General features: G+C 43.9%; 1 protein-coding gene across 4 annotated transcripts in view; it reads left to right on the forward strand.

Annotated features, from left to right (window-relative positions):
* Window positions 1–12,995, forward strand: part of fam110b (family with sequence similarity 110 member B) — a 35,562-nt gene that overhangs the window by 2,110 nt on the left and 20,457 nt on the right. The window contains exon 2 of one of the 4 annotated variants that reach the window (XM_046862844.1): window positions 3,652–3,721. The exons of the other annotated variants lie outside the window; for them this stretch is intronic. The gene's annotated coding sequence lies outside the window, so the exon portion shown is untranslated. The remainder of the gene's footprint in view (window positions 1–3,651; window positions 3,722–12,995) is intronic. 4 annotated transcript variants of the gene reach the window in all.

Genomic DNA, 12,995 nt, shown 5'->3' on the forward strand with positions numbered 1-12,995 from the left:
ATCAATCGTAAATAAAATCGCTTTATGGCTGAATCGAGGGTTATGTTTGCAAGAGATCTGAATTCTGCATGACATGAACACATTTTAGTTTTGTTTGTTTGCGGGTGTTCAATATCTTTGCTAATGAATCTGGAGGCTAAGCGTTAGCATGGCAGAGTGAGATTAGCGCTCAATAATGTAGCGCTGTGGAACTGTTTGGCATTAGTTTAGCAAATCTGTAAATTACAAATGATTCCAAAGTATTATGTTTCGGATTAATACGTCTAAAACCGGCGAACACCGCTTTCTCAATTTTTCTTCAGTTTTGGTCGTTTCCTTTGTTTACTGTCGTTTTCTTCATTTGTTTTTTTTGCTGAACAGTTATTCAAGGTGCAGTGTGTAAAAGTGACACAATCATCTAATGTTAACAAAATGCACTGGAAAAACATATTTACTTCACCCCAATTTTTCTGCCCCTGAAATACTAATAACACTAATCTTCACCCTGTTTCCACTTTAAAGATGAACTAAAGGTTCTGAGGTTCAGTTGCGGTGTCAAGGTGTAATTCGGCTCGTAGCCAGCAGAGGGCTGTAAATGTTTCATACTGCTGTTTTAATGTCCACATTCTCTGCAAGCACAAATGATTTTTTTTGAAGTGAGTTGAGATTGTAATCGTTACTTGCATTTTTTTAGAGATTTGTGCAGTAGATTGTGTAACTGTAAATGGATAAAAGTCGACATCAGTTCAGATTTGTAAAAGTTGTTACATGGACGTGCTATAAGTGGAATAGATCAGTGGTCCCCAACCTTTTCTGCACCACAGACCGGTTTAATGTGGGACAGTATTTTCTCGGACCGGTCTTTAAGGTGTGGAGGATAAATACAACAAAATAATTTTAAAATCTAATAATAATCGTGAATCCACTGTGTTGTTGTTTGTTCATTTTTCTCTCTTGGGGGTTTGAGTTTAGTGGTAATGTATTATGTGTTAGTGGCCGGAGCTCCTTTAAGAAGGTAGTGGATGGAGGTGAGTCATGTGACCGGAGCTCCTTTAAGAAGGTAGTGGATGGAGGTAAGACATGTGACTGGAGCTCCTTTAAGAAGGTAGTGGATGGAGGTGAGTCATGTGACCGGAGCTCCTTTAAGAAGGTAGTGGATGGAGGTAGGACATGTGACCGGAGCTCCTTTAAGAAGGTAGTGGATGGAGGTGAGTCATGTGACCGGAGCTCCTTTAAGAAGGTAGTGGATGGAGGTAAGTCTCCTTTAAGAAGGTAGTGGATGGAGGTAAGTCTCCTTTAAGAAGGTAGTGGATGGAGGTAAGTCTCCTTTAAGAAGGTAGTGGATGAAGGTAAGTCATGTGACCGGAGCTCCTTTAAGAAGGTAGTGGATGGAGGTAAGTCGTGTGACCGGAGCTCCTTTAAGAAGGTAGTGGATGGAGGTAAGACATGTGATCGGAGCTCCTTTAAGAAGGTAGTGGATGGAGGTAAGTCGTGTGACCGGAGCTCCTTTAAGAAGGTAGTGGATGGAGGTAAGTCATGTGACCGGAGCTCCTTTAAGAAGGTAGTGGATGGAGGTAAGACATGTGATCGGAGCTCCTTTAAGAAGGTAGTGGATGGAGGTAAGTCATGTGACCGAGGCATCATGACCTGCATCAAGAGTGAGTCATAGACAGATGTGGAGTAATAAAAGACTCAGTGAATGTGTGGATTTAGGAAAATAAATGTTGGGGAGATACCAGTAACTCTCTGCATTCATTTACCTCTTTATTTGAGGCTGGGTTCTTCCCGTGTGTGTGTGTGTGTGTGTGTGTGTGTGTGTGTGTGTGTGTGTGTGTGTGACTACACGAGGAATGCCATGATGACTTAAGCAGAAGCACCATGCGGAAACGATCAGTGTACAGAGGTAATGGATGAAAATGCAGACAGACAGACAGATTCTCTCTGTACAAAAAAATAGAAAGATAAAAGTCTGAGTCCTTATTTTGAGACGCACGCACACACACACCACACGCGCACACACACACACACCACAGCTGGTTTGTGAGGCGTCGTATTAAATGAAGATTTAATCGATTTGCATTTCACTTGTTTAGCGGATGCTTTCATGTTGGCTGAAGGCCGGGATGTGGGATGTGGGAGTGTAGTTACGTTTGTTCGGTGTTTATCACACACGAGAGGTTTTTTTCGTGGTTCGGTCCGATCCGATCTGATCCGGGACAGTAGCACAGCAAAAAAAACATAACATTCAGACAAAAGTATTGGGACGCTGGACTTTTTTTCTTTTTGTGGTTCTTTCCGTTACACAACATTAAAGTTACACAATTGTACAGGACGTCTTTGGATGCAGGAGCAGGACATTTTTTCCTTCTCTTGAACTAGGAGACCCAAAACCTGTTCCACCATGACAGTGCCACTGGGCACTAAGCCAGCTCCATGAAGATCTGCTTTGCATGGGAAAGTTGGAGTAGATCTCCAACCTTATTAGGATGAATGTGAACGCTAACTGCACCCCAGGCCTCCTCACCTTACTAACACCCTGAATAAATCTCCACAAAATCTAGTGGAACATCTCTCCAAAAGAGTGGAGCTCATTATGATCAGGTGTCCACCAACCTTTTCCATATAGTGAAATTAATTTATTAAAATATTGTTTGCTTCAAAGCTTTAGCAGAAACAATAAATAACAAGACGTCTGTCATGTTAATGTTTTAGTATTCCTTGAGAAACTCAAAGGAACTTTGTGAAATGCCAAACCTTTATCGGTTCCTTCTGTGGTTCTACTGGAGGTTTTGAGTAAATCGAGTTCTGGAGTCTGGGGTGTAGCTGTGGGTAGTAGTGTTCATTCAACATTAACCAAACAAAAAAGTGAGATCAGACTCTGATGTCAGGATATCAGCTGAGGAGACTTCAGGTACAGTTTATCCCAAAGGTGTTGCAGTTTGAGGAGGTCAGGGTTCTTTCAAGTTCTTCCACTCCAATCTTTACACCAGCATTCCATACCTACATGGAGCTCAATTTTGTGTACAGGAGGATCAGAATGCTGGTTAGTGTTTGGTTTCCTGAAGAGAAATTGTAAAGCTAGAACCTACAGAGGTGTTTTATACGAGTGTGTTTCAGAATTTGCTGAAGAACCACATATTGGTGTGATGGTACTTTTACCTTGCGAAGCACCTCAGGTTGGTACCATCTCAGTACGCCGTCCTCTGAGCAGGACTAAGATGTTCCTCCCTTTACGGTGGCCAAGGCTGATCCCATGACCGGCAGGAAGGCGGAGTCCCTTGCAGACCTGCTTATAAAATGATTACATAAAAACAATGAAAATGCTGTGGGGGCTTCAGGAGCCATATAACGTTATCGAATTGGGTCAAACAGAAACTGAACTGGTTTGTGTGTGTGTGTGTGTGTGTGGGGTGTTTAAAACCCATCTGCTTTATTCTTCACATCAATGAGGGACGCAGCTGCACAGCTGGACCCCCGGCAGACCGCCGTATTGCACCCCTGTGCCACCTGCTGTCCCATGCGAGGGAGTGTCCTCTTTCTGGAGGGTGTGACAGAAATAAGAATAAGGACTAATGAATGAATCGTACATTCCAAATCGAGATGTGTGTTTGTTAACGATCAGGAATACGAGTGTGTTCTGATGACTAATATTTAAAACGGTGATGTTTTTAGGCACCAAAGCAGAAGGTGGAGCAGATATCTGAGGCGGTACAGGAGGCTCTTGCGCACTTCTATGGATCAGGTACAGCGGTGTGTCCTGCGTGAGCTGCGCGCGCGCGCGTGTGTGTGTGAATAAGCCAAACACATTCTTTAGCTTAAACACGCTAATCCCCGAGCTACCGTCTCATCCCCGTGTTTGAGTACAAGGACAGGCTCCTGGAGACGGAGCTTCTGCCTCGTCAAACAGATCCTGTCTCATTAACGCCAACGAGTCGGAGTCGGGCCGGGACTGGCGTTTGTCAGTCAGTCGAGGCTGAACCTCCTCTAGAATTGGAATAGTAATAAACCATGATGCACCACATCGCTGTTGTGTTGTGAATTGTGTTTGGTCAGAAATTAGTTGTTGCGCAAGTTTTAGATTTTATTGTTTTTACTCTGTCTTTTGTTTCATTGTTGCCCAGTCGTCCTGTCCCCTTTAACTGTCACCATCTGTGTTGTTCGTTTCATTATCATTCTGTCTCAAGTTTTCGTTTCTCATCATTTTCTCATTTTATCTTTGCCCCATCTTTTGTTTTTGTTGTTGCTCTGTCTCTCATTTCAGTTAGTGTTGTTTTTGTGGTTGCCCTGTCTCGTGTTTACATTGTAGCTCTGTCTCGTGTTTACATTGTAACTCTGTCTCGCGTTTACACTGTAGCCGCCTCGAGTTCACATTGTAGCTCTGTCTCGAATTCACATTGTAGCCGTCACGAGTTCACATTGTAGCTCTGTCTCGCGTTTACGTTGTAGCCCAGTTTCGCATTCATGTTGTAGCCCTGTCTCGCGTTCACATTGTAGCCGTCAGGAGTTCACATTGTAACTCTGTCTCGTGTTTACACTGTAGCCGCCTCGAGTTCACATTGTAGCCCTGTCTCGCTTTCACATTGTAGCCGTCACGAGTTCACATTGTAGCTCTGTCTCGCGTTTACGTTGTAGCCCAGTTTCGCATTCATGTTGTAGCCCTGTCTCGAGTTCACATTGTAGCTCTGTCTCGAGTTCACATTGTAGCTCTGTCTCGAGTTCACGTTGTAGCCCTGTCTCGCGTTTACGTTGTAGCCCTGTCTCGCGTTTACGTTGTAGCCCTGTCTCGTGTTTACATTGTAGCCATCTCGTGTTCACATTGTAGCTCTGTCTCGTGTTCACATTGTAGCCCTGTCTCGCGTTCACGTTGTAGCCCCGTCTCGCGTTCACGTTGTAGCCTCGTCTCTCGTTGTTTCCATGTCTCTCGTTCGCATTGTTCCCCTATCTCTTGTTTTTGTTGTTAAATCGTTTGTGCTGTAAGTAAAGGAGTCTCTAATGCCGGAGGTAAAGCGGTAACTTTTTTTGTTTGTTTTTTTAAACCATTAATTGAGAGGAAATAAAGGTTGGTGAGGGGAAAAAGACTTTTCTAGCTGCAGTTTCAGAACCAAGAACAGAAACTAACATGTTTCCACAGCATAGAATGTAAATTGAAAGTGATAAAAGTGTAACGTTTGCAAATCAATGCAGTGGAAAAGGAATAAGCCACTTGGGGATATGCTGTTCTAGAAAAATCATCAATGCAGGAGTGATTGAACTTGTGATATTTCAATACCAGGTGCGTTAGATACAGATTTCCTTCAGTCCCTGAAATCCGGAAATCCAGTTCCTGAGTTACTTTACATTTCGTAATCGCTGTAATGATCAGACCTCCTGATCATGTGACCGTGTGAGCAGATAAAAACTCTTCCCAGATCTGAAGCAGCAGAGTAGGTCTTGATTACTGCATCCTGCTAGGCAGGGTTGTTGGAAGAAACTGGCTCCAGCACAAGTTCAAAAGAAGGAGGATTAAAACCCGAGCCCACTGCTGAGAGTGAGAACTGTTCGACAGATGGTACCGACCGCAGAGCCCTACAGGAACCTGGACTGGGTGCCAAGCCTCATTCCTCTTTCATGGTGAAAAGCTCATACACGATGTTCACCTTCCTCCAAGTGTGTGCTTCTTCATGTTCATTTGGTATTTGATGATCGTCACGACTTCTGCATCAATATCTTTAAATTCGATAAAGACCTGGTGTACGTCACAACTCTTATCTAATCCTCTGGTCCTCCTGCCCTGCTCTCCATATTTCCCTGTATCTCTTATTACTCTATAATTACCCTGTGTTGCTCTTTTTTTTGCCCTCAAGGCTCTATTTTCCTCCCGCTGTTCACATGGATGATGATGATGAGGAGCTTATTAAAATCGATCCTCCAGATTATACTTGCTTGTTCTTTCTCTCTCTCTCTCTCTCTCTCTCTCTCTCTCTCTCTCTCTCTCTCTATATATATATATATATATATATATATATATATATATATATATATATATATATATATATATAACCCAGCCATTAGGGAGGCACAAGCCAGTGCATTCTTAGTGCCGGTCCCAAGCCCGGGTAAATGGGGAGGGTTGCGTTAGGAAGGGCATCCAGCGTAAAACACGTGCCAAATCAAATATGCGGATCACAAATGAGAATTTCATACCGGATCGGTCGAGGCCCGGGTTAACAACGACCGCCACAGGTATCGTTAGCCGACAGGGTACCGGTGGAAATTGGGCTACTGTTGGCCGAAGGAGGAGAAGGAGAGGAGGAAGACGTCTACAGAGACGGCAGGAAAGGAGCAGTGTAGGAGAGTAGAGGTTCGGGTTGGTACTTTAAATGTTGGTACTATGACGGGTAAAGGGAGGGAGGTAGCTGATATGATGGAGAGGAGAAAGGTAGATATGTTGTGTGTTCAGGAGACCAAGTGGAAAGGGAGTAAGGCCAGGAACATTGGAGGTGGGTTTAAACTGTTTTATCATGGTGTGGATGGAAGAGAAATGGTGTAGGGGTGATTCTGAAGGAAGAGTACAGTAAGAGTGTAGTGGAGGTGAAGAGAGTTTCTGATAGGGTGATGATCGTGAAGGTGGAAGTTGAAGGATGATGATAAATGTCATCAGTGCCTATGCTCCACAAGTTGGCTGTGAGATGGAGGAGAAGGAAAGATTCTGGAGTGAATTAGATGAAGTGGTAGATGGTGTACCTAGGAAAGAACGGTTAGTGATTGGGGCGGACTTTAATGGGCATGTGGGTGAAGGGAACAGAGGTGATGAGGAGGTGATGGGTAGGTATGGTTTTAAGGAGAGGAATGTGGAAGGGCAGATGGTGGTAGATTTTGCTAAAAGGATGGAAATGGCAGTGGTGAACACTTATTTTAAAAGAAGGAGGATCATAGGGTGACGTATAAGAGTGGAGGAAGGTGCACACAGGTGGACTATGTGCTATGCAGGAGATGCAACCTGAAGGAGATTGGCGACTGTAAGGTGTTGGCAGGGGACAGTGTAGCTAGACAGCATAGGATGGTGGTCTGTAGGATGGTTTTGGAGGCGAGGATGAAGAGGAGGAGAGTGAGGACTGAAAGAAGAATAAGATGGTGGAAACTGAAGGAGGAAGAGTGTAGTGTGAGGTTCAGGGAAGAGGTCAGAGAGGCTCAGTGGTGTTAAGGAGGTGTTGGATGATTGGGCAACTACTGCAGGAGTGATGAGGAGGCAGCTAGAAAAGTACTTGGTGTGACATCTGGAAATAGAAAGGAAGACAAGGAGACGTGGTGGTGGAATGAGGAAGTGCAGGAGAGCATAAGGAGAAAGAGGTTGGCAAAACAGAAGTGGGATAGACAGAGTGATGAGAAAAGTAGGCAGGAGTACAAGGAGATGCGGCAGCAGGTTAAGAGGATGTGGCGAAAGCCAAGGAAAAGGCATATGAGGAGCTGTATGAGAGGTTGGACACTAAGGAAGGAGAAAAGGATTTGTACCGATTGGCCAGGCAGAGGGACCGAGCTGGAAAGGATGTACTGCAAGTTAGAGCAGTAAAGGATGGAGAGGAAATGTGTTGACTAGTGAGGAGAGTGTGTTGAGAAGGTGGAGGGAGTATTTTGAGCAGCTGATGAATGAGGAAAATCAGAGAGAGAGAAGGTTGGATGATGTGGAGATGGTGAAGCAGGATGTAGATAAGATTAGTAAGGAGGAAGTGAGAGCAGCGATTAAGAGGATGAAGAGTGGAAAGTCGGTTGGACCAGATGACATACCGGTGGAAGCGTGGAGATGTTTAGGAGAGATGGCAGTGGGGTTTTGACCAGATTGTTTAACAGGATTTTGGAAGGTGAGAAGATGCCTGAGGAATGGAGAAAGAGTGTGCTGGTACCGATCTTTAAGCATAAAGGAGATGTGCAGACCTGCAGTAACTACAGGGGTATTAAGTTGATCAGTCACACCATGAAGTTATGGGAAAGAGTAGTGGAAGCCAGGCTGAGAGAAGAGGTGACCATCTGTGAGCAACAGTATGGTTTCATGCCGAGGAAGAGCACCACAGATGCCATATTTGCTTTGAGAATGTTGATGGAGAAGTATAGAGAAGGACAGAAGGAATTGCATTGTGTATTTGTGGATTTAGAGAAGGCGTCGACAGGGTGCCAAGAGAGGAGTTGTGGTACTGTATGAGGAAGTCAGGTGTGTCGGAGAAGTATGTAAGGGTGGTGCAGGACATGTATGAGGACAGTGTGACGGCAGTGAAGTGTGCAGTAGGTACGACAGACTGGTTTAGAGTGAAGGTTGGACTGCATCAAGGATCGGCCCTGAGCCCTTTCCTGTTTGCAGTGGTGATGGACAGGTTGACGGACGAGGTCAGACAGGAGTCTCCCTGGACTATGATGTTTGCGGATGATATTGTGATTTGTTGTGAGAGTAGGGAGCAGGTTGAGAAGAGCCTGGAGAGGTGGAGATATGCACTGGAGAGAAGGGAATGAAACTCAGTAGGAGTAAGACAGAGTACATGTGTGTGAATGAGAGGGAGGGCAGTGGAGTGGTGCGGTTGCAGGAGAAGAGCTTCAGAAGGTGGAGGAATTCAGGTACCTGGGTTCAACAGTGCAAAGTAATGGAGAGTGTGTTAGAAGTGAAGAAAAGAGTGCAGGCAGGGTGGAGTGGGTGGAGAAGAGTGACAGGAGTGATTTGTGATAGTAGGGTATCTGCAAAATTGAAAGGGAAAGTTTATAGGACTGTGGTGAGACCTGCGATGTTGTATGGTTTAGAGACAGTGGCATTGAGTAAAAGACAGGAGGTGGAGCTGGAGGTAGCAGAGCTAAAGATGTTGAGGTTTTCGTTGAGGGTGAGGGAGGCGAGATTGAGATGGTTTGGACATGTGCAGAGGAGGGACATAAATTATATTGGTAGAAGAATGCTGAGGATGGAGCCACCAGGTAGGAGGAAAGAGGAAGGCCAAAAGGAGGTTCATGGATGTGGTGAGGAAGACATGCAGGTAGTTGGTGTAAAAGAGGCAGATGTAGAGGACAGGGTGGTGTGGAGACGGATGATCCGCTGTGGCGACCCCTAATGGGAGCAGCCGAAGAAGAAGAAGAAGATATATATATATATATATATATATATATATATATATATATATATATATATATATATATATATATATGAAAGAGAAATGTGAGCAGCTCTGTGAGGAAAAGCGTCTGGCAGCAGTTATTTTACAACTACAAATATATATATATATATATATATAAATATGTATATATTTATTTGTAGTTGTAAAAATGGCTGCTGTTTTTGTGCTCCAGTGCTGCAGGTCTGCTGCCAGACGCTTCTCCTTCGCTTCTCCTCACAGAGCCGTTCACATTTCTCTGCAGTGCTATTTATAGTCGGGTCTAAAAGTCTGACTTTACTACCGAGAACTGTTTTTATATCGGAACTGGGTGATGGCTGGCTTTATTTATTTATTTGTTTGTTTGTTTATTCAGTTGGTTGGTCAGTGTAACAGCAAAACTGTTGTTCGCTTGTGGGTGTGGCCTGTTCAACTTTTTCTGTAGGACACGGTGACTTGGTGTTTGCTGCCCTGGGGGTTTCTGTTGTGTTTGCTGTGTTGCATGCTGGGAAATTCGTCTTGTGCATATCGTTTGGGTTTGTTACTCGTTGGTTGACACCTTGTTACATGTTGCTGTGTCCATGTGTCCCTGACTCTGTTCAACATGGTCCCATTATCCCTTTTTCTTGATGCCTTGTTGCCTGTTCTCGTTTTTTTGTCACACCATCTCTTGCTTTGTCAACTCCCAGTTTCTTGTGTTTTTTGTCACCTCGTCTCTCGCTTTCATCAACGCCCAGTCTCTCGCTTTTTCATGCCACTTTTTTCTTTCATTGCCCCACCACCGTGTTTTTCATTGTTGCCCAGTCTCTTATTTATTGTTGCCCCCTGTATATCACTCTCGAGTATGTTGTTCTGTTTTGTTGAAGTTGTTGATTTACAGTTGCACCCTATTGCACACTATTACCACCAGCCGCCTTGTTGCCATGTTTTATTGTGTCTCTTGTTTATAAGTTTACAACTAATAGATAGAGCGGCTTAAGGGCCTTGCTTAAGGGCCCAACAGGAGCAGTTTGACTATACCGGGGTTCAAACTCACGACCTCTCGATCAGTACCCCAAAGCCCTAACCACTGAGCTACCACGTCCTCGCAGTGCCCTCACTACCACTTGTCTCACAGTTCTTTACTTTTTATCCAGGCGTTAGTTGCTGTTTCACCTGTTACCTCTTGGCATGACGTCTTGCCGTGGTAACTACAATGTTCCCCGTGTCCCCATGTGTCGTTGTCCTACTGTCTTGTAGCTTGTTATTGAAAATCATTTTTCTTATATTTTTTTTTTTTTTTTATATTTTCAGAATGGAGGAGTAAACTGAAAGATTGGCTTTAAATGAAATGAGAAAGAAGTAAACAATGAACTATTGATATGTCTGTGTGTGTGTGTGTGTGTGTGTGTGTGTGTGTGTGTGTGTGTGTGTGGCTGGATGATTAGACTGACCCAAATTCTCTAAACTAGCCAAGTACTAATATGGAGTGGGTGGGAGTGTGTGGTTTGTTTGTGTAACAGCCCCCTGCAGGGTTACAGGGTAAAATCGTGTGTACCGTATTTTTCGGACTATAAGCCGCTACTTTTTTCCCACGTTTTGAACTCCGCGGCTTAAACAACGGCGGCTTATTTATGAATTTTCCTGGGTTTTCCGGTTTCACAAACTTCAAGCCAAAAAACTGAACCCCATAACATTAGACCAATGAAATTTCCGAACGGAAACGAAAAAACGCACCTCACCTGTGTTCTGAGCTGCACGGCATCGGGAGAAAAAACTTTTTTTTTTAAACGCACGACGATGCTAAAAGATAAACTCTCGAGAGAAATAGTTGTGAAAGGAAGGAGGAAGACAGTGAACAATGACTTACTTGGTCAGCTATCGTTTAGATACAAGCCGTTGTAACGCGTTGAGTCTGGGTGAAGGGAGAGCTCGCTAACTCCAGTTACAACAGAAATCATATAAGCACAGACAGGTTTCCAAAACTCGTGCTTTTTTATTATTTTTGGCAACAGAGTTACGGGTTAGTCAAAGAAACTTAGAAATGAGCATCAGAAAATAATGAGGACATATTCCTTTGTCTTACACACACCCAGTAATACTGGAAAATGCAGTGGCATGCTATTCCCAAAATACCGCTATGCTCCTAAAGGAAGCGCAACATATTTCACCCGTTACACCGTGTAACGTGTCTTTCGGTAAAGCCTGTGTACATTAGTGTAGACACCTAGGGCTTATAGACAGGTGCCGCTTATTTATGTTCAAAATAAAAATATTTGTACAATTCAGTGGGTGGGGCTTATATATGGGTGCGCTTTATAGTCCGGTAAATCGAATCCTCTTACGGTATTTTTCAGTAATCTGGATATGTGATTCCGTCTGTGTCTTGGACCTTTTTCTTCACTCCTATTTAAAGGTAAATGGAACGAGGTAGGACAGCTTCTGTACAGTCACGTTTATGTTTCCAGGTTGTTTTGGGTCCTGCAGGTTTCCTCCCTCACTGTCTCAGCTTGGCTTCAGTGTGACGTGCGCTTGTTTTGTTGTATTAGTCACGATTCTCTGTATTTTGCAGGATTTTGATTGAGCTTTAAAAACCTCCTTATTATGCTTTGTGAATCCATATTCTGGAACGCTGCTGTGACTCACGCTTGTCAGAAGCGTGATTAATTGGCACGTCCTTCTGGGTGAACTGCATTTTGTCTGGGTGCTATATTGGAAGCACAGAAATTCACGACGTGTTGTGTTACGTACAGAAAGCTGCTCGCGGACGAACTTTTCGTTTTGGCTTGCATCGTTTGAATGCAGAAGCTTCACTGAAGTTGTTTGAGTTTTTATCATGTATAACATCTGAATGTTAATCTTAGGGAGCAGCGTTCCTTGGCCAGTCTGTCCCATTGAAGGAGGCAGGATTCTCTGCTTCTCTGCTAGATTTAGTAATGTAGGTGTGGTCTGGGATTCTTTTTTTCAGCCTTGGTGAAGGACATGTGGTGTTTAGCAGCCTGTTCCAGTTGAGCAGGTGTGTCATTGGAAAGTTGGTTCCAGTGAACCTGGGCTTATCGTTTGGTAGATGGTTCCAGCAAAGGAGGCATGTCCTTGGCCATTTGGTTCCAGTGAGTGAGGTGTACCCTTTATGGAGCGTTTTTGCCATAAAGGAGGTGTTCCCCTGGGCACTTGGTTCCAGGGAAGGTATACATGTACCTGGCCAGTTTGTTTCAGTAAAGGAGGGCGTGTTCTTGAACAGTCAGTCTCAGTAAAGTTAATCATGTTCTTGGGCAGTTGGTTCCTGTGGTGATGATGATGTGGTAGCTCAGCAGTGGTGGACGAAGTACACAAACCATGCCTTTGAGTAGAGATCCACTCGGTAAAACATGACATCATTTATTCCGCTCTAAATGTTCTGCTTGATGTTGAACTGATGCTGATCTGTATGTTGGTGATCAGTAGATACACCAAGAGCCAATTAGAACGCGTGTAAAACAGAGCGTGCGCTCGATCCTGATTGGTGACTTTGAAATGTAGTGAAGTTTCAGTCAAATATCCACAAATGGAAATATTTAAATACAGATATGCAAAAAGCTACTCAAGTACAGTAACAAATTACATTTACTTCCTCACTGTTCACCACTGCAGCTTAGTGGATGAGATGATGGACTCCTGATCAGAAGGTCTTGGGTTCTCCACCATCTAGCTGCCCCTGCTGAGCCCCTGAGCAAGGTGCTGAACCCTCAGATACTGAGCTGGAGAACCGATATAAATGGAAGTGGCTCTGGAAAAGGGCATCTGGCAAATGTTGTAAATGTAAATGTGACACGTGTTTTTAGTTCATTTTACTCTCATTGTTTAAATCAAACACGTTCTATTGATCAACAGGGATTTTACATCACAGCTAAAGAACTGAATGTCATTATGTTAAAACGTTTCTGCTGTGAATCA

This window comes from Silurus meridionalis, chromosome 12, assembly GCF_014805685.1.
Source record: "Silurus meridionalis isolate SWU-2019-XX chromosome 12, ASM1480568v1, whole genome shotgun sequence".
Lineage (NCBI taxonomy): Eukaryota > Metazoa > Chordata > Actinopteri > Siluriformes > Siluridae > Silurus > Silurus meridionalis.